At 34.0% G+C, this 27,833-nt stretch overlaps 1 pseudogene; it reads right to left on the reverse strand.

Moving 5' to 3' along the window:
* Window positions 1–267: 267 nt before the first annotated feature.
* LOC149543985 (glutamate receptor 3.3-like) lies at window positions 268–26,952 on the reverse strand (annotated as a pseudogene).
* Window positions 26,953–27,833: the final 881 nt, after the last annotated feature.

Below are 27,833 nucleotides of genomic sequence, written 5' to 3' on the forward strand. Positions count from 1 at the left end.
GAAACATTATCAAACATTTCATACTAAAACCCAATTTGCCCCAAAGACCATAACTAAAAAGAACAATATTGTACAAGCCTTGTTTAATAGTACTAGAAACAAGAATTATAACAGAAACAAAAAACACTTCAACAACATGCATGAAACCAAAACCATACTTTGAGATTCCACTTCATAGTAAGGGATTCACGTGGTTCCTCCCAATCATTCCTATTTATCTTCTTCTTGACTTTGAAAAATTATACTGTGTCCTATTGAAAGAGTGATTTAAGAAGATTTTGATGTGGTAGTTCCATTTGTTGAAATAGTGTCACGTCTCTTTCTTTTTGGTTTTGGGATGTCCTTCTTGTCCGCATAATCAACAAATGTTGGCAAGCATGTGGAGATGGATTCAACATGAGAATTATTCTCATTTTTGTGCATAAATTGATAAAGTAGGTGACACAAATAGTAGGCAAGGGTGAGAAATGAAACACATCCTGTCAAAAAAAATACACCCCAAAAGTTGTCAAGGCTCAATCTAATTGATTCCAATCCACCATACTCTTTACTGCATTTGCAATGACTTGAATTAAACCACCATTTCTGAATTTCTTCCATCTCTATGCTTTCTGTAAGATTTAATATTTCCTTAGAAATGTATGAAACCAATGGAGACCCCTTTGGAAACACCTCTGTACATAATTAGAATCAATAATACAATTTACAAATTAGACCAATAGGAGATTTGAAGGCAATTTTAGAGACTTACAAATCCATAGCCTCTAGTTCTATATGTAGGACCAACTTTCACATAATCATTACATCCCGATGAAAGAAATGTATTTTCAGATATAATTTCATCATCAAATATGGAAGCTACTCCTCCATTATTAGGTCCCTTCTTCAATGAAATTGCATACTCTTCTATAGATAAGTATGGGAGAAGCATACTTTTATTCACACCAAGTTGGTGTTCCAAAAACTTATCTATGTATGATCCTTGGGGATACCCAGTTGGTAAATTTTGAGCAATGAGAGATTCAAGGCTATAGACCTTTGGGCCAATTTCATTCTTTGTAAGCATTGATGATAAGCTAACTATATAAATTGACACTAACACCAAAACTACAAAAAGTCAAATTATCATCATTGCTCTTCCTAGACTACTAACAACCCTCTCACCTACATAATCCATAATATTAATTTAGAATTTTAAATCACTATACATTATTCTATAGTTTGGCTACATGTAATGAGACTAAAATAATAGAAATCCTCTTACCTTGAAACTTGAAGAGTGTAGAAAAGGAAAACCTGCATAGAAAACATGCAAATTAGGAAAAAAAATATAGCTTCATATAGTATAAGGATGGGCCTAAAACTTGTCAATGTGCTCTTTCTTTAAATAATACATAATATGATTAGTTTATGGAGAAGAAGGGGAATTGTTTATACTTTTCCAAAAGCTGATCGAGTTATGAATAAATAAATGGACTCTTCTTCAAAAGAAATAATGCTCACATTCATATTAAGAGAGATCATTTTGAAAATGTTGACATTGGTATTTAAATATTCATTGCATGTTGGGGGAAAATGAATAAACATTTTAGACCGTGGTTAATTTAGAATGGATAGAAAAGAAATTTTGATATACTAGAATTGTTGTAGTTCCATCATGTTATAGATGTTGTCAATATATCCTCAATGCATTTTTAATGAAGTCAATTAGACTCCAGATGCAAAATTTGTAGCTTGTAGAGTAGAGCCTAATTTTATTTCTTTATAACTCGATCAGGTTTTGACATAGTAAAAATATTATTTTTATTCTCCATAACCCGAAATTTTTTTAAATAATGTTTTGTTCCTTGGAACTTGATTAGATTTTAAAAATTAATTTGGTATTTAACATAATTTTTTAAAGATATTTTCTACTAAGCTTGATTACCAAGCCACGTATAGTCCCATTTGAATTCTTTCATGACCTGATCAACTTATTGAAAATATAAGATTTTTATATGTGCCCACTTTTATGTCCACAATCTTGGTGCACATACCTTATACTTCTTGAAGACCATGAATGGGGTTTACATTCACTTTCAAGAGTTAAAAGATCTTGTGGAGAAGGAAACAAGGAGTAAAAATGTTCTTCAATTAGACAATAGAGGCGAGTACAAAGGGATAGATTACCAAGAATATTCTACTAGTGAAGGGATTAAGAGAGTGGACTATTCAGGTTATAGTCCATAAAAGAATGTGGTTTCTAAGAGGAAGAACAATTCTATATTGAAAGTAGAAAGGGATATACTACATGACTATGACACATCACATTAATTGTGGGTAGAAACATGTGATATGGAAGTATACATATATAACAAGGTTCCACATAAGGTACTTAAGAAGATGATCACTCGAGAATGTGCGTGAGGTAAGAAGCCAAATGTCAATCACTTTAGGATATTTATAATTTTATCTTATTTAAATTCCAAGAGATATGCATTCCAAGTTGGATTAGACTTTAGAAAGGAGAAACTTTGTAGGGTACAATAGAACTTGAAAGGCATATCAAGTATTTATTCCAGAGACTAAGAGAATTATAATCAAATATGATATCAAATTCATGGAAGACAAGGTATTTAGGAGGTCTACAGATTTGCCAATAAATAAATAATATGAGAACCAAAAAAATCTCTAAAGATAGTTCAATCAAACTAGGGACAAAAAAGTAGTAGTATAATTACTAAGAAAAGCTCATGCTTAGGTGATGTGAATTATAGAAATATAGAAATAAGTATAGCAAGTGATGCCTTGAGAAGATGAGGATGTTGATATTTCATCCTCTATAGATAGATGAAGGAACTATGAGGTTTGAAAGAAACATAGGGATAATCAAGAGTTTAAGGGAGTTTCTAGGAAGATTACTATTCAACAAAGATAATAACTAGCCAAGTTTAATGACTATGTGGAATGATTTTTCCAGTTGGTAGATAATGAGCACTCCAACTATCAAGATGTTGTACAACATCAAGTGTAGTGAGATGCGATGGTTGAGGAATATAGCTCAATAATATAGAATGATGTGTGGGAGGTAGTGCCTAGACCAATAGATAGGGAAATGATTGGATCATGCTAGATTTATAAGATTAAGAATGACATAGATGGTAGCATCAAGAAATGTAATGTAAGGTTTGTGGTCAAGGGATTCTCTTAGAAGAGGTAATATAGCATGGGGAGACATATCTCCCATGGAAATGTATACTTCTATATAAGTCATGATCTTATTTGTAACACAAATAGGATCAAAAATCTATCAAATAAATGTTAAGACAATATAACTTAATTGTTTAGTTAAAAGATGAGGTAGAGATAGAATAATAAGAAGGCTAAATAGCACACAAAAAATGAGATCCACTTGTGCAGATTGAACAAATCCTTGTACAAAATCAAATAGAATCCTAGAGCATGGTTCTAATTCGTCAATGTGTACTTGCAATGAATGCACTTTGTGAAGACTAAAAAAAAGTTAACGTCTATTACTTTATGGTTGGTATTGGGACTCTCATTATTGTTCTATGTGTGGATGAATTATTTCTAATAGGCTCATTAAGGCTCATAGAAAAGTGCAAGAGAGATCTTGTGGTAGATTTTGAGGTGAATGATTTGGGAAATACACATAACTTTTTAGACAAGGAGGTGTGGCTGATAGATGGAGATATTTTCATTGGAAATGGAAAATATTACATCAACATCTTGAAAAGGTTCAAGATGGAGGATAGAAAATCCATATTTACACCCACGATCACAAATTAGAAGAAGGTAGACATATCAAGGAACATGGATGTAGATCCCATACTATATAAGTAGTTGATTGACTCTCTCTTGTATTTGGTCAAGATCAAGCCACATATATATTTTTTAGTAAAATCTTCTAGTCTATCCATGTTTGAGCCAAAGAGAGTGCATTGGATAGTGGAAAAGCAAGTGTTATCATATTTAAAAGGTATAAGAGTACGCAATTAGATATAATAAAGGTGAAGGAATAAAGATAATAGGACATAGTGGCACAAACTAGGTAAGCAATATAGAGGACAATAAAAATACTATAGTGTGTTTCTATAGTTGGGATCAAGATATCTCTCTTGGCTTAGTAGGAAGTAGAATTTTGTGGCTTTGAGTTCCTGTAGAGTCAAAATAAATAAGAATCAACATGGAAACATATGAAGATATATGGATTTGGAAGTTTCTCATAGACTTATTTAGTTAGAGAGTTAATTATTTTGTGATACACTATGAAGATTAGAGCTATATTAAATTATATAAGAACCTTGTGCTTCATGATAGGTTTAAGCATATAGACTTTGAGTATTAATTCATTAGGGATTGTATATAGTGAGAGATTCTCCATCTATAATATATACCTATAAAGGAGTAGGTAGTAGAGATTTTGACTAAGACACTGAACAAGGAAAATATAATCTTTTTAAGAGATAATTTGGATGTCTACTAAACAACTTTTTGCTAAGAGGGAGTGTTACTTTAGCACAACTTGGTCAAGTATTAATTCATTTTCTAAGATATTGCAACTAATTATTTTTCTAACAATTTTTTTGTGAATAAGGATACTGATTTATTAGTTGATCTCTTTTAGAAACACATAGAAACTAATTTGTTTGGGTTTTCTGGGGTGTTATTAATCCCAACCATTGATTGCAAAAACTATTAGTAATTGGTTTTCCAATGCAAGTAGTATATAAAAGGGGGTCAGTGGAAATTTAGATATCAAAAGTTTGATAAGAATTTGCACTGATAAAAAATATATTTTTAGTGTTTGAAAATAGTCTTACAATGTTGGAAAGGGTATAGTGATAGTGTTGGGGCTAGTAGAGGTAAAATCTCAGTCCAAGAAATTGGGAGATTGTTAGAGCTTTTCCAATAAGAGGCGAGCAATTTATGTATCTCTTAATTTTTGAAGTTTAATATAATTCCTCATCTAGAATACTAGTTTCCATTAAGGGATTTTCAGAGACAATTCGTTCAAGAATATTATGTTCCTTGTATTGCATGATATTTTCTTTTCTAATAACAAGTTACAGAAGAATTGAATCTCTACCCACGTAAAAGTCTTTAAATCCATCATATGGTATAAAAGGATACAACTCTAATTATTCAAGTTTGGAAAGTGATAGGAAATTTTGTTGTGTTTTCTATTATGATTGCTTCTCCTACCTAGATTTTGAATGAGGAAGTATAATTGAATTGCTAGAAAGGTAGTGTACATCATGAATCTGCAAGGTCAAAAATGTAATTATGATTTCATTGCTCATATAAGTGAACCCCTGTACCTTGCATAAATTTAAGGAGGGTAAAAGCACAAACCTATGTCACCCTTTTATAAAGAAAAAGGCTAATAAAAGTATAATTGTTCACCTTCAATGACATAAAACTGGTATTATTATTTAGAATTTGAAAATGAAGTAAACTAATGAAATGTGTAGAAATGGATGAAGTTTAGGATTATAATTTTTAATAATTATTTGGAATAAGAATTGATATATTTTTCTAATTTTTATAGATGATTTTTCAATTATATAAAAATTAACTTTAGACCTATATTTTCTCTTATATAATGATTCAAATTTCAACTCACTTGAAATTGATAGTTTTAATCTCCCACCACATTTTTGAAAACAAATATATTCTAACCAAAAGAAAAGTTACACATTCTTGAAGAGGACTCTCTCCTCTAGAACATCATATAATTTTTAAATTTTTTTAATATGATTTAATATTTTTTCTTTCTCACAATTGACATCTTTTCGAGTGTTTAAATACATGCTTGTAGAATCTTTTAATTACAATATGCTATATCTAGTTAAAACACTATAAGCTCAATATGAGGATATTCTTGACTTTGAGATCTATAAAATGGTGTTTATATGTTACTTAAAAATATATCATAAAAATAGTAAGATTTATTGAAATGTTATTTTTTTGAAATAATTTTATTTGTTTAGTAAATGGATACAAATTAGTATAAAACATGCATTTAATAGACATTTTCAATTGGAAAAGTGTGAGACAATATATAACTTATCTAGAATAAATTTATATTTGATCATATTTCTGAAAAAAAAATGATTTTTGGATAGAAATACTCAAATTTAGTTGTTCTGATAAGTTAGCCTGAAAGGTGACACAACTTTGTACTTTTATCCAGGAATATTAAAAGGATTAATGGTGGAATGATAATGTAGGCAGAATGCAACACTTTCCATATTTACATGTCTTCTAGTTTTCTTATTTACATCAAATGCTCCATACTTAGTCACAACTGATTGTTTTATTTTTTTAAAGTTAGAAAATATTTTTATATTGTTGATAGCTTTCCTACACTCATCTATTGATTCTACAAATCCATTAACATAAAATACAAATCTAAAATTTGAACTCTACTTCTATCCAAATCAAAGATCAAAAAATACTATAATTTTGTATAGATGACCATCTCACTAAAAAAATTCAATGTAGAAAAGACGTGAAACCAGATGAGGACTAAAAATGTAGGGGTAAAAGCAAAAACCTGTGTCACCTTGTTGTAAAGGAAAATATTAACAAAAGTATAATTGTTCACCTTCAATAACATTGAATTGTAATTATTATTTAAAATTTGAAAATGAATTAAATGAATGAAATGTGTAGAAATGGGTGAAATTTAGGATTATAATTTTTAGTAATTATTTGTAACAAGAATTGATATATTTTCCTAATCTTTAGTGATAATTTTTTAATTGTTGAAAAATGCAAAAAAAATAGGGGTCTAGTTCCCACCACAAAATTATATGCAAATAAAATTATTGCCCTTTGATCTCAGACTATGTTATAGATAATATATATAGATAGAACAATAAAAAATAAAAATTGGCTTTAGACCTATATTTTCTCTTTTACAATGATTCAAATTTCAACTCACCTGAAATCGATAGTTTTCATCTCCCATCACATATTTCAAATTAAATCTATTTTAACCTAAAGAAAAATTATGCATTTTAGATGAGGACTCTCTCCTCTAGAATATCATATAATTTTTAATTTTTTTATATGATTTAATATTTTTTTTCTTTCTCAAATTTGACATCATTTAGAGTGTTAAAATGTGTGCTTATAGAATATTTTTAATTACAATACACTATATATATCTAATTAAAACACTATAAACTCTATATGAGAATATTCTTGACTTTGATATCTATAAAATAGTGTTCATATGTTATTAAAAAGATATCATAAAAAATATTAAGAGTTATTGAAATGTCAATTTTTTGAAATAATTTTATTTATTTAGTAATTGGATACAAATTAGAATAAAACATGAATTTAATAGACATTTTCAAATGGAAAAGTGTGAGACCATATATAACTTAGTTAGGATGAATTTATCTAGATCACGTGTTTGAATAAAATTGATTCTTGAATAGAAATACTTGAATTTGGTTGTTCTGATAAGTTAGCCTAAAATGTGACACAACTTTGTACTTTTACCCATAGATATAGACACATAACATACATACATAAATAAATATAAGAAAATTTCTATAATAGTTCTACATATTAGCCCATAGCATTGTTCTATATGTAACAAAGACATAAGGGAAATTCAAAAGGATATGAATGTTGAGCTATCCTAGATAAAAGGAAATCAATGGTAAATGGCTAATTTCTTGGTATATTTTAGAATACTATAGATTCACTTTTTTGAATATGTTTCAATTGAAATTCAACACTTCTATGTTTATTAAATACATTTTGTCTATTTTCCTATTACAAAGCATTTCTCTTTCATGCTTTCACATTTCACAATAATTGTAAAAAGTAGGTAAATACCATAATTTTACTTGCACTTTATGGAGTTATTACAAGTTGATGTAGAAGCATCATAGGTTTCACTACTATCTTGCATGTTTTCAGTTTTTATCTTGCTATTGAAACCGTGTTATGCTAAAGTTGTATTTTCTTATTTTTGGATGCCTATTCTAGACTATGTAACTAATTTTTTATAATGAATGAAGGGATGTTCACTTCAAAGATTGAAGAGGTCCTAGAGAAATATCTATGTTCCAAAATGCAAGTTCTAACTCCTTGTGAATTAGGAGATATGACATTTCTCCCAGAACATCAATTTATGGCAGTTTTGCATGATAGTTTTCTGTGCTGAACTTTTGGTATGGATGCACACTTTTCCTTGATGAATTATTCTTTGCATACTTAAGGGGTTGTAGAGGACCTAGATATCTACCCATAGTTCAAAGCACAAGTTCTAAATCAATCAGAGCTAGGAGATATCATGATTTTTCTTAGACATTATTTTTAGAATATTTAATTGCTAATGTTGGCCGACTTGTGTATTTAATGTTAGGTTTATTTTCATTTAATATTTGTTGAGAGCTAACTTGTGGTTTCTCCATGTTCTAGAATGATCCATAAGACATTTTAGCTAGTATAAATAGAGTTTTTAGGCTAGGAGATGGGGTAGTGAAGAGTTTTTGAGGTAGTTTTGAAGAGGATGGTAGAGCAAAATTGGAAAGTGCAAATTTGCTATTGGATCTTGGATTTGAGTGTATTTGTATTTCGATGTAACCCATAAGGCCTTACAATTGGGCATGTATGTTGAATATTTGAAGAATCAATAAAATTATTTTACTCCTTCCTCCTTTGGTTGCTGTTCTTTGTGTTTATTTCTGTTGTGTTAACTCTTGCAGGGTGGTTTGGAGAGCTTAGTGTGCCATTGGCCCAATTTTTCCCTATCCTTCCTCACATCAAGTGGTATCAGAGCGTTAGGTTCATCCTTGTGGTAAATGGATTGTGTAGAACTCTATTTCATATATTGGTTGTATGGTTGCAAATCTATGGATTTGGCCTATAACTTGTAGACAGTTATGATCTTGTAGGAACCTAATTTGTAAAGATGGTTCATGGTAGAGGAAATGTTGATAGTGCTATATTGGATCAATTGAGACAAATTGTAGCCAAATTAGATACTATGGAGACAACCTAGAGGAGAGGAGTACATCTTGGTGATGTAAGTGATGATGAAGCAAAAACACCAAACCATAATCTGAAACTTGATGAGGAAAGATTGTTGAGAGTGTTGTCTAGGGGTAGTAGAATATGTTCCTTATGATGGAAAATTGGATACCAATGTTGTGTTGGATTGGGTCCCAGATATGGAGAAGTTCTTTGAGTATGAAAACACTCTTGATAATATAAAGGTCAAGATTGCAATTACTAGGTTGAAAGGTCATGCTTCGCTATGGTGGGGGCATTTGCAAACTGATAGACAAAGGAGAGGAAAGGAGAATATTATAACTTTTCCAAAGATGGTGAACAAGGTAAAGAAAAAATTCCTTCCTACTAATTACCAAGTTAGCTTGTTGAGAAAGATGCAAAAATTGAAACAAAAGGACATAATTGTGAAAGAGTATAATGAGGAATTCTATAGATTGGACATCAAATTTGGACATGTGGATGATGATGTTGAGATAATTGTAAGGTACATAAATGGATTGAGATCTAGAATTCAAGATGAAATAAATTTTGTGAAGTTGGAAAGTGTTGAAGAATCATATCAAATTTCCTTGAAAGCTGAGGAGATCTTAGTAAAGAAGCATGAACAAAGACAAAGAGGTAGAGGTGGTAGATTCTAGAGAGGAAAACATAGATCTTATGGTGAAGGTGGCAGAGCTAAAAGTTATGTGCAAAATAAAGGTAAATCTAAATGGAAGAATGATGACAAAGAAAATACCTAGTGGAAAGGTGGTAGTTCATACCGAGGAGGTACTAGATCTTACAAAGGAACAAGTAATTCTTATCTTAGAGGTGGTTTCTGTGGTAATTGTTTTAGATGTGGTAAAGAAGGGCATATATATTTTGAATGTAGATCTTCTGAAAGTGGGCAGAATAATAGAAATGTTGTGATTCAAGGAGACATTGAATTTTCACCAAGTGGACATGAGGGTGGAGAAAATTTGATGGTTAGAAGAACCTTATGTAATAAGAGAAGTGATGAGGAACCTATCCTTAGAAGAAGTCTTTTCAAGACTAGATGTAAGATGAATGGAAAATGCTGCAAGGTAATCATTGATAGTGGAAGTTGTACAAATTTGGCATTAGAAGAGTTGGTTACAAAGTTGCAATTGCATAGGCTAAAACATCCCAAACCTTATCATGTTTCATGGATCAAAGATAAGCATAAGATATTGGTAAGTGAGCAATGTGTTGTGAAGTTCAAGATTGGACATTACTTTGATGAAGTTTTGTGTGATATTATACCTATGGATTGTTGTCACATTTTGTTGGGTAGACCTTGGCAATATTATAGATATGTTGTGGTTGATGGAAGATTGAATCAAAATAATCTTTGGATAAATGGAAAGAAACAAATATTGATGCTTTTGATTGAAATTCCAGATGAGATCAGTTGTACTACAATAAAAGTTTGCATGGTTAATGGAAAGTAATTTGAAAAGGAAGTAAAGAAGAATCAATTTTGTTTTGTTATAGTTCCTAGAGGATCGAGTGTTGGTAGTAATGACCAAGAAGTAAAAGTTGGTATGACAGTAGAAATTACAGAATTGTTGAATAAATACAAAGATATTGTTTCTAATGATATTTCAGATGGTTTACCTCCAATAAGAAGTATAAGTCATTGTATGGATCTGATTCCTAGAGCTATTTTTTCAAACAAAACACCATATAGATTGACACCTACATAGAATGAAGAATTTAATAGACAAGTGCATGAATTGTTGCAGAAAGGTTTGATAAGAGAAAGTTTGAGTCCATGTGTTATACCTACTATATTAGCACCTAAAAAGAATGGAAAATGGAGAATTTGTGCTGATTTCAGAGCTATTAACAAAATCATAGTAAAATATAGGTTTTCGATGCTGAGAATGGGTGACATGATGGATTTCTGGAGTGGAGAAAAGTTTTTACAAAGATTGATTTGAAGAGTGGCTATCATCAGATCAAAATCAAAGAAGGTGATGAATGGAAGACTGCTTTGAAGACAAAAGATGGTTTGTATGAATGATTGGCTATGCCTTTTGGTTTGAATAATGCACCTAGTACTTTCATGAGGTTGATGAATGAAGTTCTAAAAAGATTCTTGGGTAAGTTTGTGATTTGTTATTTGGATGATATTCTAATATTTAGTAAGAATAAGGAAGAACATCTTGAGCATATTAGACAAGTATTCCAGACGTTGAAAAAGGAAAAGTTGCTGATCAATCTAAAAAATGTTATTTTATACAAGTGGAGATTGTGTATTTAGGATTTTTTATTTTAGCTAATGGGTTGAAGATGGATCCTAAGAAGGTTAAAGTAATTTTGGAATAGCCTACACTTAAGAATGTGGATGAGGTAAGATCATTTCATGGTGTCACTAGTTTTTACAAAAAATTTATAAAGAATTTCAATGTTGTTTTTAATTCTTTGACTGAGACAATGAGAGGAGATTAAAAGGAATTCAAGTAGACACATGGAGTTGATAAGAATTTTGAGACTTTGAAACAAAAGGTTGTTGAATTACCTGTATTGGCTTTGCTTGATTTCAACAAAGTATTTCAAGTTGAATGTGATGCAAGTGGTAATGCAATAGGAGCTTTATTAAGTCAAGAAGGTAAACACGTTGCTTTATTTAGTGAGAAGTTAAATGATGTTAAAAGGAAGTATTCTATGTATGATCAAAATTTTATGCTATTGCTCAAGCATTAAAGAAGTGGAGACATTATTTGATTCCTAAGGAGTTTGTACTGTATAATGATCATAAAGCTTTACAATAGTTGGGAAGTGAACATAAATTGAATCAAAGACATATGAGGTAGGTTGAGTATTTGCAGAATTTTACATTTGTCACTAAGCACAAGAGTGGAGTTACTAATAGAGTTGATGATGCATTGAGTATAAGATGTTCTTTGTTGACTAAAATGAAGGTTGAAGTTCTTGGTTTTGATGAAATGAAAGAGTTGTATGATGTTGATCTTGATTTTTCTAAGGTGTGGAGAGAGTGCAAAGCACCAAATCTGAAAAATCATATAAATAAGTATGATGAGTATTTCATTCAAGAAGGTATGTTATTCAAAGGTATTTAGTTTTGTATTTCTAGGAGTTCTACGAGGTTGAATTTGATTAAGGAAAAAGATAGTGGTGGATTAGCTATACATTTTGGAATTGATAAGACACTGAGTTTGTTGAAAGAGAAGTATTATTGGCCACAAATGTATAAGGATGTTCAGAAATTTGTAAAGAGTTGGGGAGTTTGTCAAGTTGCAAAAGGAGTGAGTCAAAACATTGGTTTGTATACACCTATTATTATTTCTAAGAAACCTTAGAGTGACATTAGTATGAATTTTGTTCTTGGATTACCTAAGATAGTGAAGGAGTATGATTCCATATTTGTTTTTGTGGAAAATTTTTCTAACATGGCTCATTTTATACCATGTAAGAAGACATCAGATACTGAGCATGTTGTTGAACTTTTCTTTAAAGAGATTGTGAGATTGCATGGATTACTAAGAAGTATTATTTCTGATAGAGATAGTAAGTTTGTTAGTTATTTTTGGAAGACTTTGTGGAAAAAGATGGGTATTGAATTGAAGTTTAGTTCTACATTCTATCCACAAACAGATGGATAGATAGAGGTTGTGAATAAAAGATTGGGTAATTTGCTGAGATGTTTATTTGGGAATAAGCCAAGTAATTGGGAGATGGTGTTGGCACAGACTTAATTTGCATATAATAATTCTACGAATAGGAGTAAAGGGAAGACACCTTTTGAGATTGTTATGTAAATGAAGCCTAGAGGAGTATCAAATTTGAGGGATATTATTGGTGAAGAAAAGAGGAGTGATGTAGGAGAAGAATTTGTATATTTTATGGAGTCTTTACATAAGAAAGTGAAGTTGAGGATAGAACAAAGTGATCGGAAGTATAAGGAAAATGTTGATCAGTATAGAAGACATCATGATTTTCAAGTTGGTGATGAGGTGATGGTTCATTTGAAGAAATGAAGATTTTCTATTGAAATATACAATAAGCTAAAGATGAAGAAGTTTGGACCTTGTAAGATCTTGAATAAATTTGACAATGGAAATGCCTATGATGTTGAGTTACCTAATGGCATGGATATATCTACTATATTCAATATTGTTGATTTGTATAAGTATCATGAGTCAAATAATGAAGTTATTGTAATAGAGGACTATACTAAGAAGTAGATTAAAGAAGTTGAAAAGATATTGGATCAGAGAACTGGTAAGAGCACAAGATGAAAAGATTACTATGAATATATGATGAAATGGAAGAACAAACATATGGAAGATGCTTCATAGATTTCTCAATTTGAGTTGGATTTGGCTCAGGTTGTGACATCTCAATGATTAAGGAGAATCATTTCTTTTAACCCTAGTTTTCTGATGTAGGAGCATCCTGGGTTGCACTACTATCCTACATGTTTTCAATTTTTATCTTGTTGTTGAAACTGTGTTTTGTTGAAGCTATTTTTTTTGGTTTTCGGGTGCCTATTGTAGATTGTGTAACTAATTTTCCATAATGAATGAAGGGATTTACACTTCAATAATTTAAGATGGCCTAGATTAATATCTATATTCTAGAGTGAAAGTTCTAACTCCTAATGAGTTGGGAGATATGGCAATTCTCTCGTAACATCAATTTTTGGCAGCTCTACATGACATTTTTCTGTGCTCAGATTTTGGAATGGATGCACACTTTTCCTTGATGAATCAGACTTTGTGCACTTAATGGGTTCTAAAGGACCTAGATATCTACCTATGGTTTGAAGTGCGAGTTCTAACTCAATTGAAGCTAGGAGATATCATGATTTTTCTCAGACATTAATTTTAGGACATTTAATTGCTAATGTTGGTTGACTTGTGTATTTAATGTTAGGTTTATTTTCATTTAATATTTTTTAAGAGCTGATTTATGGCTTCTCCATGATTTAGAATGATCTGTAAGCCATTTTGGGTAGTATAAATAAAGTGTTTAGGCTAGGAGCTAGGGCAGTGAAGAGTTTTTGAGGCAGTTTTGAAAAGGATTGCAGAGTAGAACTGGAAAGTGTGAATTTGTTGTTGGATCTTGGATTTGAATGTATTTGTATTTGGTCATAACCTAGAAGGCTTTATAGCTAGGCATGTATGTTGAATATTTGAAGAATCAATAATTGCATTTTACTCTTCTTCCTCCTTTGGTTGATATTCTTTGTGTTTGCTTCAGTTGTGTTAACTCTTGCAGGGTGGTTCAGAGAGTTGGGTGTACCATTGGCCCTAGTTTTCCCTATCTTTCCTTGCATCACAAGAAAGGGAAAAAAATTGTACTTTATGATAGTCAAATAGATTACAAAATTGGATATATAAAATATGCAAACACAAATATTACCTTCTATGGTATGCTTCATTTAATTATTCTATGATTTTCTAAATTTATTTCATAATGAAATAAAGAAATTTGTGAATATTGATTTCAAGATTAGTTATAAATTTTCCTCTTTGTGGGCTTCCCAAAGAGTAAAATAATATATTTTGAGACTAGTGTGAATGATGTGATCCATAAATGCATTGAGTGTGTTGAGATGTATGCAAACGATCCAAAGGAAGAAAAATAAGTTGTTACTGTTGAAGAAAGTATCACTAATCTTGAACTATTTATACATATAATATTTATGAATTTATGGTAATTATGTTCCTAAAATATTGAGAAAAAATATGGATAAAATTCATTAGATCCTTCATTGTTCTTATGAATATTTCATTCAAACTAGCTAATGCATGGCTATCGTTATTGATCACATTCATAGGTGAAAATACAGTATGTGGAACAAATTATTTATTCTAATGATAGGCTATAGAATGCAATCTAAAAGTTGAAGGAAGAAAATTTACATAATCTAATTCACTATGATATAAATGTTTGAAGAAAGAAAATTTACATATCTTAATGCATAAATATTCCATTTAACACTATAGACTATACACAATTATGTCTTGAATCAAGGTCTTATTGTTAAATGTTTTGATGGAAATAGTTTAAAATCACTTCTATTCAATTCCCTTAACATATAATTTTATGGAGTTGAAAAAATAGTACACTTCTAACTATGCAGGCACATCCTTAGACCTCTTAACAAGATAGGTAGTTTGTATGTAAATATCTGATTGAAAAAATGTCATAGGAAATCTACACGCATGTAGTTCAAGATGGGCTCATGCCACTAAGATCAATAGTCCAAGGCATGTTTATTCAAAAAATCAAGAACAACATAAGAAACTATAGAAGAAGCATGAGAGTAGAAAGCACAAAAACATTTACAACCAATAGTTAATACATTTATTCAATGTCAATAGTTGTAGCCCACTAGCCTTGCCACTCTCTTGGATACCTAGCTATGAAAAAGAATAGTGTGATGAAAAGAAAATTGAGGTTCGTAATGGAAAGGGAAGAGTATTTCCACTTCCTTGACTATACTCATAGACAAATATCCAACATGTTGTGTTTTCTAATCAAAGCTTTGCAACTTTCCTGTCCTCAACCTCCAACCTAGTTTAATGCCTTCTCAATCTTTAGGGGGATGGCTCTACGCACCACCATTACCCCCTACTAGAGCTGGCCCATATGTGTCTAGATCTAGAATTGGTTTTTTTCACTAAGGCCTAGAATTCTTGGGTGTTTCATTAGGTGGTAAATCATGGCCTGATAGAAACATGTGACATTCCTAATGATTGTGCCGATTTGGGTCCCCAATCTTTGGGTGGTCCCACGATGGCAGTGGACATGGCTACAACTCTAAAGTCAAACTAGCTAGGGGCTATCGTTGGATCCAAGACTACTGTGGACACTGAAGAGAAACCCACATTTTCCTCATGGGCCATTGGACCATTAATTTCATTATTTGGCTCATTGTTTGATTCAATTTCCTTGGGTCTTTCCTTGTGCATTGTTGGAAATTTTATCTCGCTCCAACCTATGGTGGATATGGTGAGAAAATGTGGCTCTATGAGGTGGGAAAATTTGGGTACGGTGTCCATCTCAGCGATGTTAGGCTCCCTCTTTTTATTTTGTTTCACTATTGAAAGGGACCATGATTCAGCCATGGTGGGATCCTAGAACTTTGGTAAACACCTATTGATGCTTGTGAAATGGAAACCAAGGTTTAACCCAAAGCATGACCTCTATAGATATGTACTGGTCTAGATAAGATTACCCGAACTTCATTCAAATTTTGGGATGAGTGAGTTTTTGGATAGATTGGAAACTCCTCTAGATAGTTCATTAAAATGGATATAACAACTAGCTCTAAGTCTAAACTAGGCTTTGCCAAGTTTTGTGTGAATGTGGCTATGAATAAAGCTTTTCCGACCATGGTGGATTTGAAATCTAAATGGGGTACTTGGTCACAACTATTAGTTTATGAGAATGCAAATCCCTTCTGCCAACAATGCAACATGTTTGGATATTTGATTGTGAAATGCATGAAGGGAGAGAAACTCAAGAACAAAGTTACCTCACTAGGTGTGGTGGTGGTTGAATTATCGAACATAGCTAAAATGGCTAACCAAGCCAAACTCTATGAGAGCATGGAACTAGTAAGATTGATGGAAACTTGTAGGGAGGATCCATGTGATTTGAATGAAGCTCTTAGTAAGGATAGAGACAAGGTTAGAACCCTTGTGAAGGAGGATATTAACGGGTAGGTTGAGGAGATCATATGTGGTTAAACTGATAAAAAGAAAGCAACTAAGCAAGAGGAGGGGGAGATTGTTGATGGACAAGCCCTGCAACTGGCTCAACCTAGAGGAGGACTAATGAACCAAGGGATGGAGGATGATGTAGTGTTTAACCCTTGCAACATATCCCCAAACATGGGGAATGGTTTGCCACTGACAAAAGGAACCCTGGTGGTTTCACTACTAGGTATTGTGGAAATACTTTCTCCTATCTTTGAGATTCCAAGTCTCAACTACCTAACCAATGAATCTAAATGGATGGTCCAAAAGAGAAATCCTAGTGGGGGAAATAGGGATGATGTTGGGTCAACCACGAGGGTTGGGAGACCTCCAATCAAGAAAATTTGTTAGAAGCAAATAGAAAAGGATATAGCTTAGAGGAAACAAAAAATTCTGAAGGAAACCCAACTACATAAGAGATGAAGATCATATCCTGGAATGTGAGAGGGATGAATAGTCTCATAAAGTAGTATAAAATTAAACAAAAGATCATTGAACTTAATATTGACATGATTCTTTTGCAAGAAGTGAAAATAATAGTGCAAGTTTCCTCTAGCATGGCTACTTACATTTGGCTAGGTGCTAAATTTTCTTATAGTGTTGCTAATGGTGCCTCTACTGGCATTGGAACACTATGGAACTCAGATAAGGTGGTGGCCTCAGTAATCCTTCTCAATACCTATTTTGTGGTCATGATTTTCACCTCCCATGCTAGTACTTGGAATTTTTTTAACTTCTATGCTCCCAACACTCAAAATGGTAGATTGGTTGTCTAGGATGAGGCTAGTATAGTGGATGATGCTATGAGATAGGAAAAAATTATATGCATGGGGAGTTTTAATACCCCACTTTATCCTTCAGAGAAAATGGGGGGCTTGGAGGACTTTTCTGAAAGAATGCATGACTTGGAGGGATTCCTTAGGAGAAATGATTTGATTGATATTGATCTCCATGGTCCTAATTTCATTGGGTCTAACAATATATTGGGGGAAAATATGATTTAGGTTAGGCTTGATAGGGCCCTTATCTCATCTGACTGGGAAATTCTCCAACAAACATCCTTAAAGGCAAATCTGAGGACCATATCAAACCACTCTATGTTGGTTTTTTATGGATGTAGAGTCAAACAACCAAATGAAGGCCCTTCATATATGAGGTCATGTGAAACTTGCACACAAAGTTTAGATATTGTATTGAGTTATGTTGGATATGTTTCATATTTTAGAAAACTGGAAAGAATACACATAAAGGTTAGAGGATGGAGAAAATATTCATTTGGAAACATATCCAAGGAAAAGAAGTCTACTAATGTAAATTTGGAATATCTTCAAAATCATCTAGCACAGGGAAATGCTAACATTGAGCACTAGCAAGAGGAGAGGAAATGTCAGGATAGGTGGAAGACCCTTCTAAATCAAGAGGAGATCTTTTGGAAACAAAGATATAGGTACAATTTTTGGAGGTGGGAGGTCAAAATATGACCTTCTTCCATAGATCGATGTCAAAGAGAAAAAAGAGAAACACCGTAAACTTGTTGGTTGATGATAATGGTTTGGAGATAAAGGAAGTTGAGGAGATAAAAAATAGGGCCAATAACTACTTCTAGAAAATCTACAACCTACCAATTGTTCGGGTCAACAATAACATGTAAAATAATATTTTAAGGTCATTTATTTTCATGTTGAATAACTAGATGAATGAGGCCATGACTGGAAAGGTCAAGAAGGAGGAAGTACAAAAGGAAATGTTCAACATGAATTAGTATAAAACCCTAGGTCATGATGGGTTTCCCCTAGCCTTTTTCCAAGAATTTTGGGATATTGTTAAGTATGATATGGTCCACGTTGCTAGGGACTTCATCAGAATGAGAAAAATATTTAAAGAACTTAATCAGACATTCATTGTTCTAGTCCCTAAGATAGATGACCCTTGACACTTGGAAGATTTTAGACCCATTTGTCTCTACAACACGATCTATAAAGTTCTCACCAATATTATGGTTAATTATATCAAGCCCCTTCTTGATAGGTTTATAGGACTTTACCAGAATGGTTTTGTTGTAGGGGGACAAATCCTTAATGCAGTCATAACCACACATGAGGTAATTCGCTCTATGGAAAGGATCAAGAACCTAGGTATGGCCCTTAAACTTGACATTTCCAAGGCTTATGATAAGGTTAGGAGGGGATTTATTTTTTCTATCCTAACAAATTTAGGCTTCAATTAGAATATTATTAGAATTATTAGGAATTCCGTTAACACTATCACATTTTTGGTGCTTGTTAATGGGGCTCCTAACAATGTCTTTTCTTCCTCCCAAGGTATGAAACAAGGTGAACCCCTATCACCTTAGCTATTCACCACTGTGGTGAAGGTGCTAAGAAGAAATTTAGTGACCATGGCTAACTCTGGCAGAATAAAAGGCGTAAACTAGCGTCCTTGTGAGCACCACAAATTATCTAGCAATTTGTTGATGACAATTTCTTATTTGGAATATCTTTAGTCCATGATGCCATTGAGTGGAAAGCTATTCTAAATTAGTATGCAATGGTTTCAGGAAAATGCATAAAATATTGAAAAAGAAAAGTATATTTTTTCAACAGTGATGTTAGATTGAGAGAAAAGTGATTAAAATATAGGAATGCCAAAAGGCATTTCTCCCAAATACCTATCTTAGTCTTCCAGTCACAATTAAAGAAGTCTCCAATCAGTACTAGAATGGCCTAGCTAAACACTTTCAGATAAAGACGACAGGTTGGAAAGGAAAGATACTGAGCAATGCAGGGAAACTCTAGCTTCTCTCAACATCTTCGCAGAGAATTTAGATGTATTTTCTCTCTATCTTTAAACTTCCTACAAGATTTAAAGACATTATTGAAAAAATTCAACAAAATTTCTTATCGTTAGGTTCTGAAGAGAAGTTTAGGATGAGCTTGGTGAGCTAGGAAAAAGCTTTTTGACCTAAGGCACTTGGAGGTTTGAATATAAGAACTATAGGACATATAAATAAGGCCATCTTAACTAAGGTTGGTTGGAGATTGATGAACTCTCTAGGTAGTTGGTGAAACATTGTGATGGCCAAGTGCCTTGGAGGGGAGCTGTTCCATCACTTCCTATGGACCCATGCTCTCCCCCAGGGTTCTAAAATTCAGAACAATGTGGTGCACACCCAGAAAATTCTAAAGATGGGTTATCATTGGATTGTGGGGAATGGAATAATCATTGATTTCTAGGAAGACCAATGGCTTCAAGATTACCCCCTCATGCACACTAGGTTCCTACCCTTGCATGAGACTTGTACTAGACATAATGGTACTCTAACTCAAAGCTATATCACCCCTGATCATCTATGAATTAATATTCAAAATCAATAGTTTACTAGTGTTATAAGATCCCTTTCACTCTGGTGGATGACTCCTTGGTTTGGAGACTTACCCCCTTGGGTGACTTCATGGTGAATTTGTCTTATCTTTGTTTTCAAGGGGGGTGCTGGCCCACAAAGATTGGAGAAAGGTCTACCACCCATGGATCCTACCAAAGACAAATTTATTTTGGTGGATGACCCTGCATGGGACTATCCTCACAATTGATAATCTTCAAGGGAGAGGGTATCAACTAGCTAACTGATGTGTCTTATGTTACCAAGATGCAGAATATATCCCAAACCTTCCCATCTAATGCTCTTTTGCTTCTGATGTATGGAGTGGGGTCCTTGTGGCATGGGAGGTCTAGTGGCATGCTGATGAAAGCTTGCAACAATTTTTTCACTGGGGTGGACCATCGTATCACCCATATATTAAAAATCTATGGACAATAATCCCACTATATGTATCATAGAAAATCTAGGAGCAGAATAAAAGAATCTTCAAGGACAAAGACACTACCAATTCAATGGTGGTCTAGTAGGTTATCCAACTCCTAAAATAATATAGTGGGACCTAGAGATGGAAACCCCCCCAAATCCCCTGGGAAGACATGATATGAAGTGGGTGTTCACTTGGGACTTAGGCCCAATGGTGGCATAGTTTGACAACTCCAAATCTATGGCTAACCAAAGAATAGTGTGGCAGGCCCCCAAAAACATGAATAAAACTTAATTTTGATGGATCAACCATGGCAGGAAGAACTGTTGACGGGGGTGTCTTTTGCAATCATATGAGGGAACTAGTGGTTGCCTATACTAGGAATTGTAGAGAGGGCTCAAACAATGAAGTGGAAACCCAGGCTCTTCTATGGAGAATGGGAATTGTGAGAGCAAGAGGAATTAATAGGTTAGCAATAGAGGGGGATTCAATGTTAATTATTAAATTTGTTAAAGGAGAGGGTCAGAGTAGTTGAAAGATCAAAGTGACAATAAATGAAATTTGCAAGTTGATGGAGGGGTGTCAAGAGATCCACGTGGACCGCATTTATTGTGAAGGCAATGGCATGGCAAAAGAATTGGCAAAATTTGGTCATAATGTCACACAGTTAATTGAATGGAGGATGTTAGCCAAATTACATTATCAACTCAAGTGATGATGGAACTTGACTATACTTCTCATAACATTGCATGAATCATCACAAGAGGTGGCACATCTCTAAGGAGCCACATAGGTGGGAAGGCCAATAGATTTTCTTTCATAAAGCTATATTTTGGCAATATTGCCTGAGGATACAGTTTTATGATCCTCTTATTATGAGCCTTAATTATTTCTGAAAAAGGACAAATGGAATAGATTTGTCAAGATATAAAAAATTCACAAAGAAAGATGAAAAAGACACTTTAATTACACCCCACTCCAACCACAACTAGCAACAAGTGATTACAGAAGGAAAGGTACTAATCACACATGCCACAGAAGGAGGTTTTTAGGTTTTTGGGAAACCTTATGGTCTTATGATGGGATTTAGATGCCTTCACATTTTCATCCTAGGTGCAAATTATTTAACCTACTGTGACTGCCAAATCTAAAACAAGAAGATGTTAGAAAAATCTAAGGAGTTGGTGGTTGAGCTAGGTGGAGAAATATGTGCTAATGACCACATTAAACTAGTGGGGCTTGAGGCTTGCATTCGTAAGAGTGAAGTTGTGGTAGTTCATCTTTGGGAAGGTGGTTTACTACTATTTATGGAAGGAATGGAAAAACATGACTAGCACATCTTGATGGAATTCCTCAACTCATGGAATGATAGGAAAGTGAACATTAATGGGATGATATACAAAATCATGGAAGAGGTTATTGCTAGGGTTGGGGGTTTTTCCATGGGGGGCAAAAGTTGGTGCAAGAAGGCATGAGTGAATGATAAAACCAGTATGAGGAAGTTCTTCAAGTTTAATGAGGAGTTGGTTTGAATGCATGGTGGGTTTTCTAGAGAGGAAGTCTTGAAGCCCTGGAATATGATTTTCTATGCTATAATAAGGTATATTACCCTTGTAGATTGGTTCAAGGTACTATATTACTACCATTTCCCCATTCTCAACCATTTCAGGAACCTGGATTAGATTTATTTTCTATATCTTATTTTGAATTCCATGGAAGATAGTGTCTATAAGGCTAGGAAAAATAAAGAGGAGGGTAAACTCTTTTATCTCATCCACTAGGGTTTCATGAATAAAATTTACAACTACCAACTTGCCTTAAACCTACTATTGTCAGTCAACCCATTGGCTACTATCATTCCCCGAATATCCATGGACCCTGGCCCTAGATCAAGCCATGAAAATAATCAAGAAAACCCTTACCTCTAAGGTAAAAATAAGCCTCATTGATTTGGATATAGACATGAGGAGGAGCAAGAAGAATGCTCAGAGAACTAGTAAATGAATCCAATTGGAGAAATTCAAGTGCCCCCCTAAACAAGACTTTAGCTCTGAGTCTACCGAGAGTGAGAGAAAATCCACCAGGGGGAAGAGGCCTCAATAGGACATTGGAAAGAACCCTATATCTAGCCCTCCTAGTCCCTCACATATCTTGGATAGCCTTGAAGTTGTCCTATCCCCAACTAGAAGTAGGGGGAGGACATTACCTCCCCTATGAAAGGCACTCCCAAAGGTGGGGGGAAAAAGGGAAGCATAGCCACAACCAAAGCCAAAGTAAGGCTTGACTAGATAGGATGGAGCATTCAATGAAGGAGATGGTACAAAATCACTTTGGCCTCTGCCAAAAATTTGACACCCTGGCTGAATTCTCCATGAAAGTTATGCATTCGACTGCCGCTACTCTTTATTTCTTGTAGGGGAATAAAGACATGAAGGATTTGGGAAAGGAGAGTGAAACTACCTGCTCTATTTATGGCTTCCTAGTGGAGGATTGGCAGAAGATGGTCTCAGACAAACCTATTAAAGAGGAGGGGGTGGACATGAACATGGACAAGTATGAGGAGAAGAATGAGGAACTAGAAAAGAATGAGGGCAACTGGCCCTCATTATGTTTTTTTCTTTTTCTTTTTATGTTTTTGATCACTCTGAACTTGGTGCCCTATGGGGTTTTATTATATATGTACATATGATTAAGTGTTGGATTGATAGCAGCAATATGTTCCCTTGCTGCTAAAATGTTTTTCCATTTTTTTGGCTGATTAGTAATAGGACTAATCATAACAATTGTTCTATTGTGGAACTTTTTTTTTTTTGTAGTTTAGAACTAGTATCGGTTAGATAATTGGGAGGTAACCTCTGGCTAATCCTTTAGCCTTTTTGTACTTAGGGGTCAACCCCCCATCCTTTAGACCACTATCTAATACTTCAAAAGCATGGAGCTACCCTACTTGCAGAACCTATACTATAATAGGCTTAACATTTTTCATAGAATTTGATGTGTTTCATTTAATGCATACTTTACACCTATGCTTTGATAGTATATTTAAAAATTGAAAAAATTGCTATTTGTTTTTAAATAGAATTGATGGAAGCTAAAATTAAATTTAAAAATTAAATTTTTAATAATCATTTTTTAAAATGATCTCTGCTCTTCAATTTTTATGTTGTAATTGAAAGTGAAATTTATTGCTAAAAAATTCAATGAAATCTCTTGAAGCTATTTTATGTGGGGATGTGTCTAACAAATTCTATGATGCTTTGAGAGTTCTTGATAGAATTTTCTGGCAACATGTTGCTAGAAAGTCTGTCATTATTTGACAATTTATTAAGTACTTATTGGCATGATTGACTTTTTGAAAAATTAAGAATGTTACGGCATTAATTGATTTAAAAAAAAAATCATTATGCCATTATCTAATTCAAAAATTCTCATTGTCTTTGAGTGTGACTCAACATGCAAAGCAACATAGATTAATGCTTTTATAATAACAATATTAGAAAAACTATTTGTTTCATGGCACCTAAAAAATTGCATGTCTTCATTAATGTCTTCTATTGTTAACTACATCATAAAGAATGTCTTCTATTGTTAACTACATCATAAAGATTTTACTGTCTGTTTGGATACATTAAATCAACCTTCTACAATTACCAAGTTTCAAATAAAGTAAATATTTAAACTCATAAATTTGAGGCAATTGTTCTTCACAAATTAAAAGCTCTCCATGATATCTACCATTCTACTTCGAATTCAAGGTTAAATGTACAATTTCTCAAATCTTACCTCAAGACCCACCGCACTAAAAACAGTAACTTTACCCCACTAAAGACGAGAACTTTGTAAAAGATGTTTAAGAGATTTTCATAAATAATTTTGACGTCGATAGCAAGCCATCAACGTCCTTTGAAATGCTTTATAAAATAAAGTTTTAAGTTTATGTTTTAATTTCTTTTCAATATTTATTTATTAAATATAACGTTATAAAAAAATAAATTTATTTTTATCTTCATCTAGTCAATGATCGCAAACAGCAGCCAATGGCGCCTGTATCTTTGCTAAAAAGATGCATTCTGTTTATAAGAACCCGCAATCTAAAACTATCATATTATAAAATATAATCGATGAAGTGCAAAATTAAAACGATGCTGAAAAAGGATAAAACTTATAAAAAGGAAAATTTATATTCAGTACTGATTCGTATAATTCCACAAATCAAAGAGAGAGAGAGAGAATGAGCAATACCAGATTAGCGTCCGGATTTGATTGCGAGGATTCCCTCTGAACTGTCTATTTCGCTTGTGCTCTAGAAACCAAACAACAAATCCTGTGAATATGAAGAATGCAACAGTAGTTATCCACATGGCTGCAGTAAAGGGATGCAGGAAGGCCCAGGGGTCACTTGAATCCTCTGAATTGGCCACCACCATTATCAGCCCCGCTTCTGTGTATGGCTGCGTGAAATCCACGTATTTGCTCCGATTCGCAGTCACCCCTATATCTCCCACAGCAGCATCAAAATTCTGTTTCATTTTATTCCTCTCAGTTCCTGAGAGATAGACCTGGTAGATGAGCTCATCATGATATCCCTTACCGATATCGCCAGTTCCGTAAGGTACCAAGTCATAGGGGATCTCATAGTCCAATCTTTTCAGCACCGATTTGAACACATCAATACAGAAGCCTGTAATCTCATATTTCTTGTTGAGAAGATTTGGTTTTACACTGACGAATTGTTGAAACCCTCGCTCCCAAGGCACTCCTATTTGAAGTTTCTTGCCTGTCAGAGGAATCTTCCACCCATGTGGCGTCTTTCTCGATTGACCGCCCCAACTGACTGCATGTTTTGATGACATTTTCAGGCCCTTCGACCCTGTCCATGAGCCAATTACCTTGATACTTGTGCCGACAACATTTATTATATCATATGAGCTCTCCGAAGGTTCTCCGGTCTCACGACTTATTTTAACATGGCCGCTGAGGCCTACAAAGTTTGTCTTTAGGCTCTCTTTACGCGATTGCTCTCCGCCTTCGTAAACCCTGAAATCCAATACCTTGGTGCTTTTAGGGGCCTCTGAGAAATCCCCATTGAATGCATCCTTACGCAGGAGACGGTCGATTGCCATAGCAATCGCCCACACTGTATCATATGCAACAATCACCCGGCTATTTAATTCCAGACTTGGCATTTCAGGATTCTGGATTGTAAACAACTTCTTCCACCTTTTACCGAACTCTTTCAGCCTTGGAGCGTCCGTCACTTTGTGTCTTCTCTTGACACCCAACACGCTATTCATAGAGAGGCGACAAGTGTCGTTGAAGGAGTTTAACAGACTCGCAAAATCGTCAGTAATGATCCAAACATACTCGCTGCTTACCATACCCAATTTGTGCGCATCGGAAAAGAAGTCAAGGGACATACCGGGATGCATATGCACAATGAATACTCTTGTCTCCATCTTCATGAGATCATTCTGAAGAACTCTTCTCATTTTGGAGATATCCGGCAGAGGAGAGAGGGCGGCTTTGAAAACAATCTTTGCCTGGACATCTCGCAAGGCATCCTCTAAGGCGGGGATGGATCCCGTCCCCAAATTGTCGTCTACGTAGACAAGCGCCACCTCCCTCCATCCGTAGTTTTGAATGAGCTTTGCAATTGCACGCATGTGAATGGAGTCGCTCGGCACCGTACGGATGAAGTACGGGTATCTGTGCATTGACAGAAACGAATCAGTTGCAGCAAACGTTACAATTGGAACGCGCGCTGCAGCACCCAGATTCGTCACGAACTCCGCTACAAGGGAGGTCTGTGGGCCCACTATGCTCACGCTTCCCTCTCTTACCAGATGCAACGCTGCAGTGCCCAATTCAAGGTAACCCATAAGTAGCCTACTCTGCTTTGTTCCCACGTACGTGACGAAATGATAAAAGAAATTAATAAGAAGATATGTGTTTTACCGTGAGAAGCGCCGGTGAGTGCATCTTGTGTCAATGGTGAGGAGCGTGCCATTGAGAATACTGGTGTTTTTGTTTACGTCATCAACCGCTAATTCAATAGCAGTCTTTGCTATTTTTCCACTGGTTGTGCCAAACGCCATTATACCACCTATGCTTATTAATGGAACGTCCGTTTTCCCGAGTGAAACAGCACACAACAAAAGAACATCCGAAGTTGGCTCTGCTGCCCATAGCTTCAGCAATATCAAAAATGCGAATTGCTGCCTTCACTGATGTATGAAATGTGAAATCATAGAGCCTGACGGTGGAGGAATGGTTATTGACCAGTGTCCACTCCTAAATTTGGTGGCCGTATTTACGCACTTTGGATATACTCGAATTTCAACTAGAGGAATATGAGGGCCGAATATGGGCATGTCTGAAACATACGATTTTACTTCATTGAAATAGCAGATGCCTTAACATTCATCACGCCTACGAAGAATTCGTCAACCGTGTGATTTGTGGTGGTTTGGCTCATTTGTGTCAAAAAATAGGAGATTTCATGGATGTTCCCATCCCGTGCATTAGGGACAAGATCTAATTCCGACCTAGTATACCTCGTTGAACAAAGTATTATCACAAGATAGAATTAAATAAACTTATTTCTTTAGCTGACTATGATATGTGGAGTTTTTAGAGGAATATACTATTTTTATTAGAAGATTTTCACAAGTACACTATTCAGTAAAAAAACAGGTCGTGATACGAAGATCATCTTAGAAGAGTCACATTGGCATAAACGATTCTTGTAGTTTAATAAATATACTTTAGTCACAATATCATTTTCGAATAGTCACATTGACATATACAATTCTTGTATTTTAATAATAATTATATTTTAGTCGGTGAAAGATATAACAGTTGTACAGTCTAATTTTGTCTATCTTAAAATCATGTTCGTAACTTAATAAAATAAAATGACGAACCCGAAATACAACATTATCAAGAAATAATGCCACTAAATAAGCTCGGTTCATGAAAACCCATTATTATCTTTGGTACTTTCCACCTCATTTAAAACCCCACTAGCTTTCTTTTTGATGTGGGTACCTTTAATTTTAAATATATTTGTCATTTCCCTTCTGACATGATCCTATAAAATCTCCTACAAATTGGCATACCAATTTAGGCAATATTTACCAACTTTATTTGCCTTTTGTTGGCCAATCATGGTTCTATATGAATTAATACTTATGTGGTGACCTTTTAGCAAGCCACTCCAACTAATAATTGTCATTCAAAAGGCCATATAAAT

This window comes from Cupressus sempervirens, chromosome 8 (assembly GCF_028749045.1).
Source record: "Cupressus sempervirens isolate cs-2001-9-10 chromosome 8, ASM2874904v1, whole genome shotgun sequence".
Lineage (NCBI taxonomy): Eukaryota > Viridiplantae > Streptophyta > Pinopsida > Cupressales > Cupressaceae > Cupressus > Cupressus sempervirens.